Source organism: Lipotes vexillifer, unplaced genomic scaffold (genome assembly GCF_000442215.2).
Source record: "Lipotes vexillifer unplaced genomic scaffold, Lipotes_vexillifer_v1.1 scaffold1331, whole genome shotgun sequence".
Lineage (NCBI taxonomy): Eukaryota > Metazoa > Chordata > Mammalia > Artiodactyla > Lipotidae > Lipotes > Lipotes vexillifer.
The window spans coordinates 330,958-349,646 of record NW_006793978.1 but is presented as its reverse complement, the minus strand read 5'-3'; the positions used below and the strand labels follow the sequence as shown (position 1 = coordinate 349,646).

The 18,689-nt window shown below is 38.1% G+C and overlaps 1 protein-coding gene across 1 annotated transcript in view; it reads right to left on the bottom strand.

Annotated features, from left to right (window-relative positions):
* The window catches only part of LOC103086590 (autism susceptibility gene 2 protein), a 1,147,884-nt gene that overhangs the window by 828,785 nt on the left and 300,410 nt on the right, over window positions 1-18,689 (bottom strand).

Below are 18,689 nucleotides of genomic sequence, written 5' to 3'. Positions count from 1 at the left end.
AGATATGGAAATACTCAAATAAAACATCTAGAAATGAAACCACAATATCTGAGATGAGAAATACACCAGATGGGATTAATAACAGATTAGACATAGCAGAAGAAAAATAGGGAAACTTAAAGGCACAGCATTAGCTATTATCCAAAATGAAACACAAAGAGGAAAAAGAATGAAGACAACTGAAAAGAGCATCAGCGAACTGTGGGAAGACTTCAAACTACCTAAAACCTCAGTAACTGGAATAGGCAAAAATGGAGGAGGGTGGGGAACGTGAAGGAATAATGGCCCCAAATTTTCAAACTTGATGAAAACTATGAATCCGCAGATCAAAGAAACTCAACAAATCTAAAGCAAAAGAAATGTGAATACTATGCCAAGGCATACATAACCAAATGCTCAAAATCATGGAAAAAGAGAAAGTGTTAAAAGCACACCCCAAAAGACATGTTACACTAAGAGAAAATAAGTTAAGAATGACGTTAAATTTCTCATGTCAAACAATGAAAGATAGCAGAGCAACATCTTTAAGGTACTGAAAGATAAAAAACTGCACACCTAAAATTCTAGAGTGAGCAAAAAAAAAAAAAAAAAAACCTTTCAAAAACAAAGGCAAAATAAATGTTTCCAGGCATATAAAAGCTGAAAGATTTCATTACCAGCAGACCTCCCTCAGCAAGAAATGTTAAAGGAAGTCCTTCAGGCAAAAGGAGAATGTTCAGCTATAAATCAGATCTATGCAAAGGAAAGAAGGACACTGGAAACAGTAACCACATGCGAAAAAAATGTAAGCTTTTTTCTTGTTATGTAAACCTCTTTAAAACGTAACTCATTGTTGAGACAAAAATAATAGCAATGTGTTGTAGAATTTTTAATATATGTAAAAGTAAAATTCATGTCACCAGCAGCATAAAGGCTGGAAAGGAGGATATGGAAGTAAATGGAATAGAAACTGTAACATTCTTATACTAAGCATGAAATGATATCACTTGAAGATAGACTGTGACAGACTGCAGATATGTAATATTTACCCTAAAACAACTGCTAAAAAAAAAAATGGAATGAAGAAATATAGCTAAAATGCAACAAAGGAAATAAAATGTAATCTTTTTATTTTATTTATTTATTTATTTATTTATTTATTTTTATTTATTTTTGGCTGTGGTGGGTCTTCATTGATGCACGTGGGCCTTCTCTAGTTGCGACGAGCGGGGGCTACTCTTCGTTGCAGTGCGCAGGCTTCTCATTGTGGTGGCTTCTCTTGTTGCAGAGCACGGGCTGTAGGCACGCGGGCTCAGTTGTTGTGTCTCACAGGCTTAGTTGTTCCACGGCATGTGGGATCCTCCTGGACCAGGGATCGAACCCATGTCCCCTGCATTGGTAGGCAGATTCTTAACGACTGCACCACCAGGGAAGTCCCAATAAAATATAATCTTAAAAAATACCTTATTAATCCAAGAGACGGAAGGAAAGAGAGAAAAGGAAACAAGATATGACAAATGGAAAACAAATGGTAACAGTAACATGATAGACTCAATCCTGATCATATAAGTAACCTTATTAAATGTAAATGGTGAACATTCCAATGAATAGACAGAGATTATCAGATTGGATTTAAAAAGCAAGTCCCTTGACATGTGGTCTACAAGAAATGCACTTTAAATATAAAGATACCAATATGTTAAATGTAAACAAACAAACAAAAACTTCCTAACACTACTCAAAAGCAAACTGGAGTTGTGTGCATGTATTAATATCAGACAAAGCACGACTCAGAGGAAAAGCTATAATTAGAGATAGAAATGGTCATTTCATAACAATAAAGTGACTAATCAAGGAAATATAACATTCCTAAATGTTTATGTATCTAATAATGGAGCTTTGAAAAAGTGATAGAATAAGGCGAAAGAGATTAAACCACAATTGTAGTAAGAGATTTCAACATACCTCTCTAGATAGAACAAGTAGGCAAAAAATTATCAAGGCTATAATTGAACTGAAAAACACTATAAACCAACTTGACCTGATTAACATTTATAGAACACTCCACCCAACCACAGAAGAAATTATATTATTTGCAAGTACACAGGGAACATCTACAAAGATATGCCATATTCTGGGCCATAAAACAAGTGTCAAAAGATTTTTTATTTTTTTATTTTTGGCTGTGTTGTGCCTTCATTGTTGCGCAAGGGCTTTCTCTAGTTGTGGGGAGTGGGGGCTATTCTTTGTCGCAGTGTGTGGGCTTCTCATTGTGGTGGCTTCTCTTGTTGCAGAGTATGGGCTCTAGGCACATGGGCTTCAGTAGTTGTGGCACGCGGGCTCAGTAGCTGTGGCACACAGGTTTAGTTGCTCCACAGCATGTGGGATCCTCCCAGACCAGAGATCAAACCCGTATCCCCTGCACTGGCAGGCAGCTTCTTAACCACTGCACCACCAGGGAAGTCCCCCAAAGATTTTTTAAGTATTTAAGTCATACAAAGAATTTTTTATTAATCACAATAGAGTTAAATTAGTAACCAATACTAGAAAGATCTCTTGAAAATCCCCAAATATTTAGAAAGTAAATAATACACTTCTAAATAAACCATGAATCAAAGCAGTAATCACAAAGGAAATCAGAAAGTATTTTGAACTAAATGAAAATGAAAACACAACACATCAGAATTAATAGGGTTCCGCTAAAGTAGTATTTACAGGGAAATTTATAACATTAAATGTCCATATTTTTCTAAGATCTTCTAAGGAAGATCTTAAACCAAAGACCTCAGCTTCAACCTTCCAAAACTAGAGAAACATGCAAAGTATGCAGTAAGGAGGAAATTAGTGAAGTATAATACAGGAAAAACAAACAAACAAACAAACAGAAAACACCAATGTAACCAAAGCTCATTCTTTAAAAAGGTCTATAAATTAGTAAGTCCCCAGTCATACTGATATAAATGAGAGAGATGAGAGAGAGAGAGAGAGAGAGAGAGAGAGAGAGAGAGAGAGGGAGAGAGAGAGCACCAAAAAGGATACAGAACTACTACAGATTCTACAGATACTAGGATTATAAGAGAATATTATTAAACAAATTTATGCCAATAAATTTAACAACTTAGATGAAATGGAAAAATTCCTTGAGATGACAAAAATTACCAAAACTGACTCAAGAAGAAATAAATAACATGAATTTCTGGAAAAGAAATTGAATATTTAATTTAAAATCTTCCCACAAAAAGAAAACTCCAGGCTCAGATGGCTTCAACAATAAATTCTACCTAACATTTAAAGAAGAAATAGGAATTTCCCTGGTGGCGCAGTGGTTAAGAAGCTGCCTGCCAATGCAGGGGATACAGGTTCAATCCCTGAAGATTCCGTATGCCGCGGAGCAATGAAGCCCATGCGCCACAACTACTGAGCCCCCATGCCACAACTACTGAAGCCCGCAAGCCTAGAGCCCGTGCTCTGCAACAAGAGAAGCCACCACAATGAGAAGCCCGCGCACAGCAACAAAGAATAGCCCTCGCTCTCTGCAGCTAGAGAAAGCCTGTGTGCAGCAACGAAGACCCAACGTAGCCAAAAATAAATAAATTTATAAAAAAATAAAATAAAATGAAGAAATAACAATTCTATATAAACTCTTTCAAGAAATTGAAAAGGGGGGAATATTTCCTTATCCAACATGAGGTCATCACCCTGATACCAAAACCAGACAAAGACATCACAAGAAAACTACAGGTCAATTTTGTTTTCAAACATAAATGCAAAGATTCATTTAAAAAATGTTAGAAAATCAAATCAAACAATATATTTAAAAAGTAACAGATCATGACCAAGTGGGGTTTACCCAGAAACACAAGGTTCAATATTCAAAAATAGATCAGTGTGAATCCCCATATTAACAAAATAAAACAAAAAAATTGACACGATCTGCTGTAGTTAAAATGGATAACCAACAAGGATCTACTGTATAGCACAGGTAACTCTGCTCAATATTATGTAATAACCTAAATGGGAAAAGAATTTGAAAAAGCATAGCTACATGTATATGTATAAAGTGAATCACTTTTTTGCTGTACACGTGAAACTAACACATCGTTAACCACCTATACTCCAATAAAAAATAAAAAGTTTTTTAAAAAATAAAATAAAATTCACATGATCATCCTAATAGACACAGAAAAGGCATCTGATAAAAATCTAGCATCCTCTACTGATAAAACGTCTTATAAACTAAGAATATAACAAAACATTTTCAACCTAATAATGGACATCTATAAAAAACATACAGCGAACAGCAGACTTCATGGTGAAAGACTAGCTACTTTCCTCTCCTAAAATCAGGGACAAGGCAGGGATGTGTGCTCTTACCACTTCTATTAAACATGATGTTGGAGGTTCCAGTCAGTGAACTTAGGAAAGAAAAAAAACATCCAGGCTAGGAATTTAAAAAAACAAACAAACAAACTGTATCTATTCACTAAAAATATGACCATCTGGGTAGAAAATCAGATAGAATCTACAAAATCTACCTTAAGTGATTTAGCAAGGTTGCAGGATGAATATAGAAAAGTCAACATGTTTCTGTATAGTTCTAACAATGAACAAATGGAAATTAAATTTTTAAGACAATATAATTTATTACACCAAAAATATGAAATACTTAGGAATAAATCTGATAAAGGATGTGAAAGACTTGTACATTGAAAACTATAAAATATTGCTAAGAGAAATTAAATAAGACCTAAATAAACAGAGATAATATACATTGTTCAAGAGTTAGAAACTCTATTTTTAAATTGTTAATTCTCCCCAAATAATTCTATAGCATCAACATAATCTCAACATACATCCAAGCAGGATGCTTTGTAGAAGCTAACAAGCTGACTCTAAAATTCGTATATGCAAATACTAAGGACCTAGAAAAGCCACAACTTTGAAAAAGAAGAACAAAGTTGGAGGTCTAACACTACTTGATTTCAGAACTTATTATAAAGCTACAGTACTGGCAAAAAGACAAATAGATCAATGGAACACAACAGACAGTACAGAAATAAATTCACACAATATGGATAACAGATTTTTTTATACAAAGGTGAAAAAGGCAATGCAGTGGAGAATGGATACCTTTTTCAAAATGACTGGAAAAACTGTATGTCCATATACAAATGAAATTAACTTTGATCTATACCTGTCATCATATACATAAATTAACTCAAAATGGAACATTTACTGTCTAGTTTATGTCAATTATACTGCTTTAAAAAAAATAGGAAAGGCAGGAAGAGGAGGTGGCTTGGCTAACTATTCATAGATTTGATTCAGGCAAACAGTACAGACCCAGTGTCTACCATCCTATAGTAACTGATAGTCTAACAACTGGTTAAGCACTTTCAAACATGTAAAATAAAAATTCACTTCTCTCATTTCTTTTTTGCTTATTATATAAATCCTCAGGGAAACAACATCAACACTGGTTTCCCTTTAATACAAGAATTAGAAACCAACACCTGAGGGAACGGAATATATAGAAAATATTGAAAACAGGGTACAAAATCAACTGAGAGATAATACTGCCACCGATGCTGCCAATACCCTTTTCCATAAGCCCAGGGTTAACCCAGATCATATCCTAATATAACATATCCTGTCTACAGGTAAATGGTCTTCATTAAAAAGTGGTGAAATCTGTAAGGAGAGAAGCGCTTTTTCTGGCACATAACATGACAGTCTTAATTAAATTGGGAGTTTCTGAGCTGGCCACAACCAAAGATCAGTCTGAGAAGTGAAACAGTTATGGGTTATGTAAGAGCATGAAATGCCGTTTTGTTCCCACATTAATGCTTATTGTATATGTCAATATTGCATATCAGGGTCTGTATGGTAAAAGTGCTAAGAAAGAGGCACAGCTTAAATAGGTAATTTCTAAAGTCTTAGAGAAGTCTGAGTTAATAGTTAGGTCAATTCGTTCTACCTGTGTCCCCAGATTAAAATACATATTTCTTACGGACAGTGAAATAAAGGGTTAGCTTATGCTAGCTGAATTAATAATGCAAACAGATTTGAACTGCCCCACTGAATCTCTCTAGAAGCCCAAAGAGGAGAGAGCTAGTTGGTAATAGTTTATATTTAACCACAACGCTGGCTTAGTCAGAGATCCAAGCTTTTCACAGACTAAGTGCAGAAGGTCAAAAAACCAAAGATGATGCAGTTTGATGTGCTTGAATTCTACAAATGCAGGGCAGCCTGCAGAGTGCCACTCAAAAATCCTTGGGGTTCTCCATATTTACTAATCTTAACAATCATCAGGAAGATCCAAAAAGATTTTCTTACATGTCCTGAATTTCCTCCTTCTACTCCCCACCACAATGTTTTTTGTTTCATTTAACTTTTCTACTGGCCCTAGTTATAACAATTAAATTAAGAAAAAATCCCAAGTCTAATGTTAAAATCAGAATATACACATTTCTTCACACAACCACAATGCATACTACTTTGGAAATTTTGCCTTTAATCTCAGGAAGAAATTTTCACAATTGACACATTTCTCTTAATAAGTCAATCCTAAAAATACAATGTCAAGAAAAACATTTATGCATTTATTTTTATTAGGAAAAATTCTCACATATTAACAATAAGAAAACAAACCACACACAACCCTCCATCTCTGATGACAAAGCCAGAGGGAGACCTTAATGGTGGCAGCTCATAAATCCTAGCCCAAGATCACAAATACAGCTGTAAGAAAACTCTCCCAAGAAAAATATATGGCAGTAGAAAAACCACAAGAGAGATTAGTGAGAAACTAAGAGCATATCTATCATTCAACAACTTTTCAAAGAGTATTTTTCACAGTTTATTTACTTTAAACTGTTTCAAAGTAATTAGGTAACCCAAGGATGAAGCCCTGGAAAATAGAGATCCATCTCTTATATTCCTCTCATGTCTCTATAATAACAACAGGGTTTGGGACATGTGGAATGCACATAAACCATTTCCTGAAGGAAGAGAGCTCATTTGCAAAAGAGCAGGAAAGGAAACCCAATACAATGACCACTTCAGCCAAATGACTGTTGAGCAGTCCCAGTGAGGTGACACTGTTTCTTACAAATTTCATTCACTCTATATAAATGAGGTACAGGGAAGAATTTTCTAAACCAGAAGAATCAATACATGTGCCCCAAAATTTACTTTCCCAAAAATTTAAAAAACTAAACTAAAACCTGATGTGTCCAAGAATATGGATTAATGGTTAAAAAAGTAAAATTTAGAAATAATTTCACTGCATTACTTCACTATGAATTATTCCACAAGAAACAGATTTCCATGATTTCAATTTGAAAGATCTAAAATTACAATTCTCAGATAGCTGCCAACAGGTATGGCCCCTAAACAAAGATGTCTTACCATTTCATATTAATCTCTTCTCAGCAAAAGCCTTTTATCATCTGCTAAAAACAGTATGCATGAGCCCATTCCGTTTAAGGTTTTTCAATCTAACGTACCCACTGGGATCTATAGTAGTCTAATAACCATATGCACATCATAATTTTAACCAAAGTGAGTCATTACTGCAAAGCAGAAACTCTTAGGTGTTGTTCTTTGTACTTAGTACATATTTAAGTGCAGGTTCATCTAAGCTACGTTAATACTACCAAAGTCCAGGTAATTCATGATTTTTAAAATCTGCTTATTAACACTTTTAAGGAAAAGGAAATTTTAAGTATTCCAGCACTTATAACTTCACACATATTACAGGTTCCCAGTGTTAGAAGTATACCCCGTTTGCATTACTGTTCAATCACAAAAACTGAGGGTCAAAGACAGTCAATAACTCAGTGAAGGACGGACAACGTGTCAACAGCAAGACAGAACCTGTAACCCAAGACTCCAGGTACTTTCCAGGTACTTTCTCCGATAAAGTATTCATACAGCATGAACAATACAAAAGCAAACACTGACACCCTATTCTTCACTGAATATGTTCACAACAAAACTGCTCTCTTTCCTACTAATTAGCTATAGTGCTTAAAATATCTTGGTGAGTTGAAAGTCACGGCCATAAGACAATGTGAAGACAACTTCCTCTTCTTCCAGCTGCCTGCATGTAACGTCTAGGAGAAATAATTTCACTGCCCTGAATGAAGATCCCCTAAATTGTTGAAAGGAAAACCTAAAGAGCATTTCTCATATCAATAGCCACAATCTGTCCTCAATTACCTACATATCAACACAACATTTCATATTGCCTAAACCAACAAAGAAAAAGTGTAGAAGGGGCCTCTCTAACGTAGAAGTGTTCTGATACACTTTTTGGTTGTTTCCCACTCTCTGAATCACAGTCCAATCAATCTTACACCTTGTCTCTTACCTGGTTGTCAAGGAAAGAAGATGTACTAGGTTGACACGCACAAGAATAGTGAAGGACCCCACCACAGGAGTGAGAGAAGTTATTCCTTATCTCACTCTTTTTCTCATCAACAGTTTTATTTCTACCTCCAAGAGTAGCCTTTTAAAAGGAATGTGGAAACGGGTAGGAAAACACAGCTTTCTAAAATGACTGCTTCATTCTACTACAACAGTTCACCTATGACATAAAAATACCTTAAAAACTATGCTGATCTGGAATCTTTGGTAGAAATAATAAAGACAATAAGTTACCTTAAAAAAATAGCATTTCTACCAAAGCTTTACAAAAAAAGAATGTGGAAGCTGGAGCAAGTAAAAGAGCCAAAGTTAAAATCGTAGGAGCCCAGCTCAAAGGGCTGTTTTCTACAAACACTGTGATTATCCTTGTTTTGTGCCTTGACTCACCAAGACAAAATATGGAATAATTATGCCAGGGGAGCTATAATACTGTGTTTACTTCAAATAAACCTTTTAGCATATTTGTAGTCACTTTTTCAGGTACCTTATTTAAAAATAAGCCAACATAGATCACATTTTTAAATCCTCACCAAGTTTATACACCTGATTCGTAACAGAAATGCCCTTGTATCTATAAAAGTTTTCATTTCAACATTAACTTAAAAGAATAAAAAGGTTCAGATCAAGTCTCGTGTTCCTTGGTTTGAACCCCTAAAGAATTCACTCACAGAGAAGCACAGTCTCCTCTTCTAGAGATGAAAAACCCCCAAAGAGTTCTCAGTAAAGGCAGTCCTTGACTTATAACTCCTAAGCCTGAAAAACACTTCCATTGACAAAAGTCTTCAGTCATCCCCAAATGCTACCCCAATGTAAGTGCCCAGCAATGACCACCATGAAAAAAAGTTTGTCTTTTTAATGCTTTTGGACTATTCCCCTTAAAATTTGTTCCCATGGTCCTCTAAATTTTTTCATTTTACTTCTCCTGCACCATATTAAATTTTACCTAATTGAAAAATTTCTCAGTTAAAAATATGTCCTTTCAAAATATGTTATTCTAACAAGTGGAATCATCCATCTCTGACTTAGTAGGACTGCGCTTCTCACATGTAACTCACATCATACTCACTAAGGCAAAGTGAACTCCGATTTGTGGGGGAGAGGCGGGTAGAAGACATTTTAAGAAATAGATAAGGCTGATGTGATAAGGGTACCTACTGGGGTCAGGAAGCACACCAAGAGCAAGATGGGGGAATTCCTAAAGGCATAAAAATGTGTGCAGTTCTACACTTACACAAAGAAGTTTTACTTTAGCCTATAAGTAAAGTCAAGTCAATGAAGACTCTTCAAGTAAGTAACATGATTTAAGTTGTATGTTGTCACAATTACATTAGAAGGAATTTGGAGGACAGACTGAAGAATGGTGAGATTAGAGGCTGAGAAGCCAGGAAAGAAGCTACTAATATAGCCAAGAGAAGGAGGACCTGAACCAATGCACTGGCAGGCAGGGTAGAAAGTGGTAAATGGAGAGAGACTGATGAGAAATACATAGGACATAAATCTAGAGGATGTGCGGATATGAGGAGTGAAGAGAAAAAGAGTATGACTTCCAGGTTTCTAGCAGGAGAAGATTTATGGCTTGGATGTTTAGCAGACGCTGTGCACATTAATTAACGAAGTGAGGAAATTGAAGAGGAAGAGCAAACTTAGGACAACTATTGTAGAGTTCAATGTGAAAAATGCTGAATTTGAGATGCTTATGAATGATCCAGGTTGGGGAAAAAAAGTGATAAGCACCTTAATTTATGAAACTGGAAGCTGAGAAGAAAGGTCTGGGTTGGACATTTAAATGGAATTTGCAGCTAAAAAGACTGAAACCACCAGAACGTAACTTCCTCCAAGGCAGAGACTTTTGTCATTTTGTTTGCTATATGCAGCTAAAATTATGTCTGCCTACAGGAGTATATGGTCAATAAATATTTAATGAATGGACGCCAAGGGAAAGCGAGTACTGTGAGAGGGCGAGTGAACTTTATAGAATAGTTTTTTGAGAAATTCACCAGGAAACCCACCATTTCTAACACTTTCTAAGAAAGCTAGTGTTTCCAAAAACAAAACCAAAAAAAAGCAATTTACAAATTATCTTCTAGACGAAAAAATAACTTGCTAGTAAATTTGTAACTGCTCCATAATCTACTCCTGGGATCACTAATTGTACAATCTCCCATCAGTATTCTCCCTATAAATTTGAGACCTAAATACCTATACAAATATTCCTTTTAAATATTTAAGAATTTCTGAAGTTCTGCTTGCATTGAAAATAACTGTCTACCTCCAGTAAACAGAAATGACAGAAAATGAGAGAGAGTTTCTGTTTTGTGCAGATTAGCATAAAAAGCTCCATCTTTTGACAGAAACATGACTTTCCCATACCAAGAGTTCCAAGAGTAAGAAGTTACAACTGGGCTTATAAACACAGCAAAACCACTTCTAGAAAATATTTTTCTAGAATAATTTAGATTATTTTTAGAAATAATCTAGAATAGGACCACCTATTTTTGTGGTCCATGTCAAAAACAATGGCAGTTTCTGGAAACACTGGCAAGCCATTAAGATTTTAATAAAATTACTGGGCCAGGTAATTCCTAGTAAACTGCACCTGAAGTAAAAGTGTGAGAATGCCAAAGCCTTTATTTGTAAAACTAAGAACCCAAGAGAACTGATAAACAACACAGCGCTGTTTCTAACAGTTACTGATGCCTTCAGTAGGACAGAGCATTATTCTCATGAGTTTCTTAAAAAGGCAGAGGGGAATGGCATGGCGGGAAAGAAACGAAAAGGACTTTAGTACACGTGTCTGAAGGTATTCATTCTCTAGGAGATGCTCTACCATGTCTCCCTTTGAATTACACTTAATGCACCAGTCTCAGCCTCACTTACATTGAGAGCTCTCCATGAGGTCAGGATGGATCTACTAAGCTGTGAACGCATCAAGCGCAGAGTTATCATCGTTTTACATCCCTTCCGTTATGTCAGAGTCTCTTATATAAGGTTTGCACACGAAGAATGCTCAGTCAATGTTTGCCGAAAGAGCGGCTATGGGGAGAATGGATTAATTAGGCCAATTAACAAGGAAATGACACAAAACTGTTTTCTAAAGTCAAAATATTTTAGACACAGGGCATGTGGGACAATAATTTTACAGTGCAAACACATGCTATTCATGCTTTGATACTAAAAATACTTTGTACTTTTATGGTAAAAAAGGAGAACCCCCCACAAAATATTTGCATGTAAAAGAGGACTCTGTAAATTCCACCTCACTCCCACCCACCATCCCCTCTGTCTCTGCTGCTTGTCTAGTCTCTTTGGGATGATCTCTGAAAAATGGAATGCTGCAGTTTCCCTGGGCCAGCTTTTCTTGGCTGCAGTAGCAATTTCACCATACTGATGGGCAGGACACTGGGACGACAAGACTGCTGATACATTCCATGGGAGAACAGCAGACGCCATCCACCAGAAGGGCAGTGACTTCTTGGATTAAATCTTTGCCTGGTGTGTATCTGCTGATCATCAGTATCTCATTTTACATTCATATCCCCAGAGAGGGAAAACAAAGGTCATACTGTATTGGCTTTTTTTTCTGCTGTAAGCAATTAACGTTGGAATGCAACAAGAGCATGCAATTAGCAATGTCATCAATTGCAAAAATAATTATTATTCCAACCTCCAATCATTCAACCTTAATTTATGAAGCACCTTCTATGTGCCAGGCAATGTGCTAGAAACACTATGGTGGAGAAAATGGCTATGGTACTTTGCCTCAGCAGAGCCTGGAGTCTAGCAGAAGGGGCAGAAAGAAGGATACAGAATGGAAAAGTCTGTAATTATAAATTGTGCTAAGTGTTAGGAAACTCAAAAGGTGGGTGCAAAGGAGAAGGGACTAAAGGGAGGCCCTGGAGTGAACATTATGGTCAGGAAAAGCCTCTTTGAGAAGTTGACACTTCAGCTCAAGCCTAAAAGACGAGAAGGAGCCCATGATGCCAAGAGCAGTGGGAAGAGCCCTTTGGGTGGAGAGAACAACATGTGTAAGTACCTGGGGCGGGAGAGAGCTTGACATGTTGGAGGAAATGAAGGAAGGACAGAGGGACAGGACCCAGTGAGCAAGACATGAAGCTGAAGAAAGAGCGCTGGAGAGCCAGGCACTAGCGTCCATAGGAATCTGAATTTTAATTTGAAGACACTGAGCGAATTCACATCTGGGAATAATATGCTCAAACGTATATTTTTAAAAGCTCACGCTGGTGGTTGTATAGAGAATGGATTGCAAGGGCTCGACAACAGAAACGGGAAACACGAAAGGTATCTCAGGTCTTCCAGGCAGGGATAGCCTTGAAACGGGTTTCAAGGGTTTTACTTCCTACATGCAGCACAAGCCTGGGCCCCTTGTTGTGTCACAGAGTAATGTCCTCAGGAAGCTTGACTTTAGGTGGGGAGAAGGATGTGTATTCAACCAACTCTAAAACAGGGTACAAAATGAAAAAGGTCAAAAGCGAATTATAAAGACGGTGACTGTGTGATCCTAGTTTTCCAGGGAGTCCTGATTTATGCTTATTGTTCCAAGGTAATTATTCATAGTGCCTCCTTTCACTCTCAGAAGTGTCCTACATGAGGTGATAAATTCTGGGGTCACCCTAGTTATAAACAGAGGATCATGGGAGTTCTGAAGAAAATGCAATTAATTTGGAGAGAAAAGATGATAAAAGCTTCAAGGAAGAAGTAGATTTGAAGTAGTCACTGAAAGATAAATATGACTGTTGAAGAAGGCCAACCCAAATGAAGGGAACAGCATAAGCCCAGGCTTAGCAGTGTGGAGGAGACACAGGGCTCCTGCAAGTAACAGCCACTGCAGCAACGGTTTGGTGTTTATGGAGAGCAGAAAGAGGGAGACAAGGCTGGAAAGGTATTTGAAGCAAACTTGGGATCCAGGAGGTCCTACACTAAGGGGGCTTTGCTTTTATTTCACTGGCTATGGAGGGTCACTGAAACTTTTTGAACAAGAGAGTAAATAGCAATGAGCAAAACAATGCTGAACTATGCTAAGAATCCAGGTAAGATGATCAGTATAAATGTTGAGGGGAAAGACCAGCGTGGTCAAGGGAGCAAGGAACCAGGTGGCAAAGGCATTTTGTAACTTTAAGAGCAAATCTAAGTGGCTTCCCATGCAATCCTGACTGGGTGGAGAAGCAAGCAAGAGAATTTGAAGGGAAGGAGAGAGTGAGATGAAAGCCCCAAAGCTGAAAGTCTAGCCTGAAGACAAGCTCCAAGATAGAAAAGGAAGAAGAAAGATGGGCCATCAGGTTTAAGAGGAGGCAGAAAAGAGTGGGGTCAGAATCATCAGGGAAAGGTTTTTTAAACTCCATATCCTTCTCTCTCAGTATTCTGGTATGTCAAGGTGTCTCCTCACTCTACCTAGAGAACCAAGGGGGCAGCTGGCATAGACTCCCTACATGATCCCAATATATCCCCCTTCACACATAGCTACATAATCACAGCCCCCGAATGCCTCGCCCTAATCCTCCCCACTGCCATATTCACTTGAGAAATATAAATTTAGAGTTTTAATACGAGGAGGTAGGAGGCAGGTGATGATAAATTATGCAAGTGGGCTGCTTAAGTTTCAGAAAGTACCATTCAGCCTTCTAGCAATGTGAGCTGGGCCCATTACCCAGCTTTATATTTCACCTGAGAGGCAGGGGCTTTTCCCACCATCCTCATTATTTCTTAGAGAAATTTGATGACAGTATATTTTTTACATCAGAAGTTGTTATCAACAGTCTTATTCATACAGTGTGATAATTTCATTAGCAACTGTTCAGGAGATCATTTTGCACTCATCTCCAGGGGAACAGTATTTCTGGTCTCATAGCAATGCATTAAAAAACAAATGCTACCCACTGTTGACACACCTCAGGCAACTGTTAAATCCTAAATCTACATTTTGCTACCTAAACAAAATTTCTTCTGAGGGTTTTTGTTTTGTCTGGTTTTAGAAGGAAAATATTTCCTTTTGAATTTGTGAAACCTAAACCAGAAATTCAAGTATAAAATTTTATTATATTGAAGCTTTCTTACTAATGAAGAAAACAGTTAATGGTCTTTAGGCTCAACTGATACCTAGACAGTATTTTCAGATTTAATTCACACCTGCCCCCCAATACTGCCACCGAATACCACCAATTTTTATAATATGGAGGATTCATAAAATTTATAAACCTTAAGAGCAAAATACCACTGTGGTGCTGAAAGAAGAAAGCAATAAGAGGAACCTAAAAGGGACACCCCTGGCGGTCCAGCGGTTAAGACTACGCACTTCCACTGCAGGGGGCACAGGTTTGATCCCTGGTCAGGGAACTAAGATTCCGCATGCTGCATGGTGTAGCCAAAAAACAAGGAAACTAAAAGAAAGAGTAATGAATAAACTCCAGTTACCAGATGTATAAAAAGCTGTGTTCTTTGAGGGAGCTTGTGTGTATAAGAGAGAAGAATACAACATAATTATTCTACTGAGGCTACATGCTAGTAAGCTACCAAAAAGCAGCCATTTTGAAAACATTTTTTATAATGTAATGTCTATAGTATTCGGAAGAAAAATTTCTTTTTTTTTCCCAATAATATTTTGAAAAAGAACTCAATTAGTAAATATACAGAACGAGAATATGGTCCTAGTATTGATAAAATTATTTCAAACAGGATATGGTTTAAAAACTTTAAGATTTGTTACAAGTTTTGCAAATAGCACAGTAATGTTCCCTTTCTCTTTTCTAAAAAAACAAACAAACAAACAAAAAAACACGATTCAGTTTACTAAAAGTATGATTCTTGCAGCACCTGCATTGGAGTTGCTTAAGGAACTTGGTGTCACACTGTGACCCCCATGTCAGGGACTGTGGCTCCACCAGTCAGAGGTGCTGTCTGGAAATCTGCTTGTTAATAAAAGCCCCAGGGTTGTTCTGACATAGGTGGTCTGAAGACCACCCTTTGAGAAACATTATTCTGTATGTTCCCACCCATAAACCGCAGCTAATTGCTTCTCAATCTAATCACAGTCAATCTCAGCCACTCAGAACCATTACTAGCAATCAGAACCATCCAGCCTTGCACTACATGATTTCAAAACATGTAGTGACGTGAGTGCTTCCTGAGCATTCGCAGGTGCACAGTGGTCACAGAATGACCGGCAATAACGGCATCACTGTAGGCAGAGGCACAGGAGAAGTGGCAGCTTCTGCAGAGCTGTGATCAATGAATGCGGGTCAAGTGTTTCCGCAGGCCCCATGGCAGAGCTTGTCAGGCCTCCTGAAAGACACCAGGCAGGCCCGGACAGGACTTGGCCCGAGTTTGTGAGCCATTTTGGTTTCTGCTCCTGTGTGTGTGTTTGTGAGCACTAGTATAAGGGGACACACCTCTAGGTGTGAAAAGACCCTGAGCTCCTGAAAGAACTCTTGTTATACTGCTTGGTACAAAATCATCACGGCTTGCATCAAGAGACAAAATGCTCCAGAATTCATTTAGAAGACCCAATTAGGGTCTTTTAAACATCATTAGGACCCAGCAGTAACTCAAGCACATTAAAACAGTTGGGTTCCTGTGGCAAAGCAGGTCTAATGGGACTGAAGGTTAAGTACAGCAAGGGGTGTGTCATCAAGGTCCCCTCAGCCCCTCAGGGACTCTCTAAAAGCAAATATCGGCCCTACTCAAAGCAAGCATATAATTCAGTATGGTTTTGTCTCACAGTATTCACTGAAATGTTCAAGGAAAAGCTAAAAAGAATGCAGTAATGTTGTATCTATTTCATATTTAATTAAAAAGAAAGCTAACAGCACTTCCAAGAGGGAGGTCATTCCTTGTTCAGCGCAAGATTTCTCCGTGCAAAGCTATTTTGAGTATGGGCAATAAAACAATTCAACATGTAAACACTTACAAAAGCTACCATTTCAGTAATGCTACTGATGCTTTAGCTAACAAACTCTGAAGATGAGGTACAAATGACAATCCCGCAGCTGGAGGCAGCCGTAAGAGAATCAAGAACATCATCCACAAAGTCCAATCTAATCCTCCATCCTCCTCTGCCCTCATTGTTCTTGGAGGCCCCAACTGCCTTCAACAGAATTGCATGATAGGAAAAGGTTTATAGGAAGAAAAGTTGTATGCAAGACCTTGAATATAATATCTCAAAGGCCAAGAGATCAGATCATCATTTTCTCCTGCACAGTAACTATACAAACAGCAGAGGAAGAAAGAAGGATGATGTCCTACAAAAAAACCCATGGCAATTACAAGATGTTAGCAGGTTTAAAATAAGAACCTTACACGGTTATACACATTTAAAGGAAACCATACAAAGGTGAGCCCTGGGCAGATGGCTTGTTTTCCAGCCCAGTGAGTCCACATTTGGCTCTCTGGGCAGGATGAGACATTCGGCTCTGCCTATGTGCACATACCGAATCTTCAAACGCACCTTTAGCTTTTCCTCCTTGGAAGAAGAATTACAAATTGGGCCTTAAAATATCCAACAGTTCTCAAGTAACATTTACCACACAGAGTTGCCTGGGCCTGCCTTAAAGCCCACCCACAATTTCATTTTCAATTAGCAGCTCCTCGAAAGGCAGTAATGAAAGCAGTTGCTAAAGAGCATTCAGATGTCACTGAAAGACTGTAAACCCAAACTGTAAATAGCACATTGTGAGTCGCCTGTCACCACCATCAACTCCCACGGGAATCTCGCAACACGTGGCTATCACAACCATCTGTTCAGCTCCCCAACTGACACCACTGCAAACCACACAGCCACCTACCCACTCCCACCTCCCACTCATTACCTGTCATGTACAGACCTGTGTGGAGATGGGACTGCTGAATGTGGAGATTAGAATGCAGAAAACATGGAGGCTTATTTCACATTCTGTAGCTAAGATCTGGCCACATGCAGACAACACTGCATCTTCAGAAGAGGGAAAAGCTACCATTAAATTAACACAGAATGCAGTTTTAATATAAAGGGAGTCTGTCTACCTTCATCAAGTATCCGAAGTGTAGTGTCTAAATCTTGTAAAGAGAAAAACATGCTGCCTCACCCTTCAATCACCAGTATTGTAGGAATTTACAGTAGGTAGAGTTGAGAATGATTTCTGTCACTGCCCATCTCACTCCTCTAAGAATATATAGTATATTTAGTATATTTAAATGGCCCTTAATAAAACTCCACACACACATATGTATAACAAATTCCTACTTTGGGATGAGTGAATGTCACTGTTTCATTAAACAATTTCTATAGGTCTCAGGATCATTGGAGCTGAGTTACTGCCCATTCTTTCAATTGCAGTTCCTTTTCCAATTCAGCCTATTTTCTCTCTATGGGTTTTATTTTATGAGATGGTAGTCAATGTGCTATGTCCTCTTTTTGGTCAATTTTTACTAAACTTTAATTAAGAGTTATATACATCACTTGGGATAAAATTTATTACTGGCCACCTCACTTCAAACATCTGTCTCACAGAAGTCAAGTGATATTTATGCTCACTCTTACCAACATGCAGGGCCAATAGAATATATCCCAGACAACAATGTACGGGGTCAAAAGACACAAAACAGGGGCTTCCCTGGTGGCGCAGTGGTTGAGAGTCTGCCTGCCAGTGCAGGGGACACAGGTTCGAGCCCTGGTCTGGGAGGATCCCACATGCCGTGGAGCAACTGGGCCCGTGAGCCACGACTGCTGAGTCTGCGCGCCTGGAGCCTGTGCTCCGCAACAAGAGAGGCCGCGACAGTGAGAGGCCCGCGCACTGCAATGAAGAGTGGCCCCCGCTCTCCGCAACTAGAGAAGGCCCACGTACAGAAACGAAGACCCAACACAGCCAAAAATAAATAAATTAATTAATTTTTAAAAAAAGACACAAAACAAAAATTCTGTAACTCAAAAAATAAACTCACTGCTTCTAAAGCCCGAGGGGGGGGGGGACACCAAAAACCTTCACATAATCTGTTGTTATAATAGTCGCAGGTTTCCAAATACCAAACAAATACCTCCAACATAATACACAACTAATTCTGAAAAGAGATCGCCCTGGGTTGGAGGTTTCTCAAAAACCAGATGTTAAAAACTGGCATCTTACCCTTATTTCAAGTCAGTCAAGATTCCAAGAGCAATTACAAGCCAATCAATCTCCTTCCCCACTCCTGCTCCCAGTCTTTCCTGATATGTTTTTATTCTTATTTCTGTAGTTTTGGCAAAGGGAGAGAAGTCGTGTGCAACTTAAATGCATCAGCAGGAAAAACAAAGA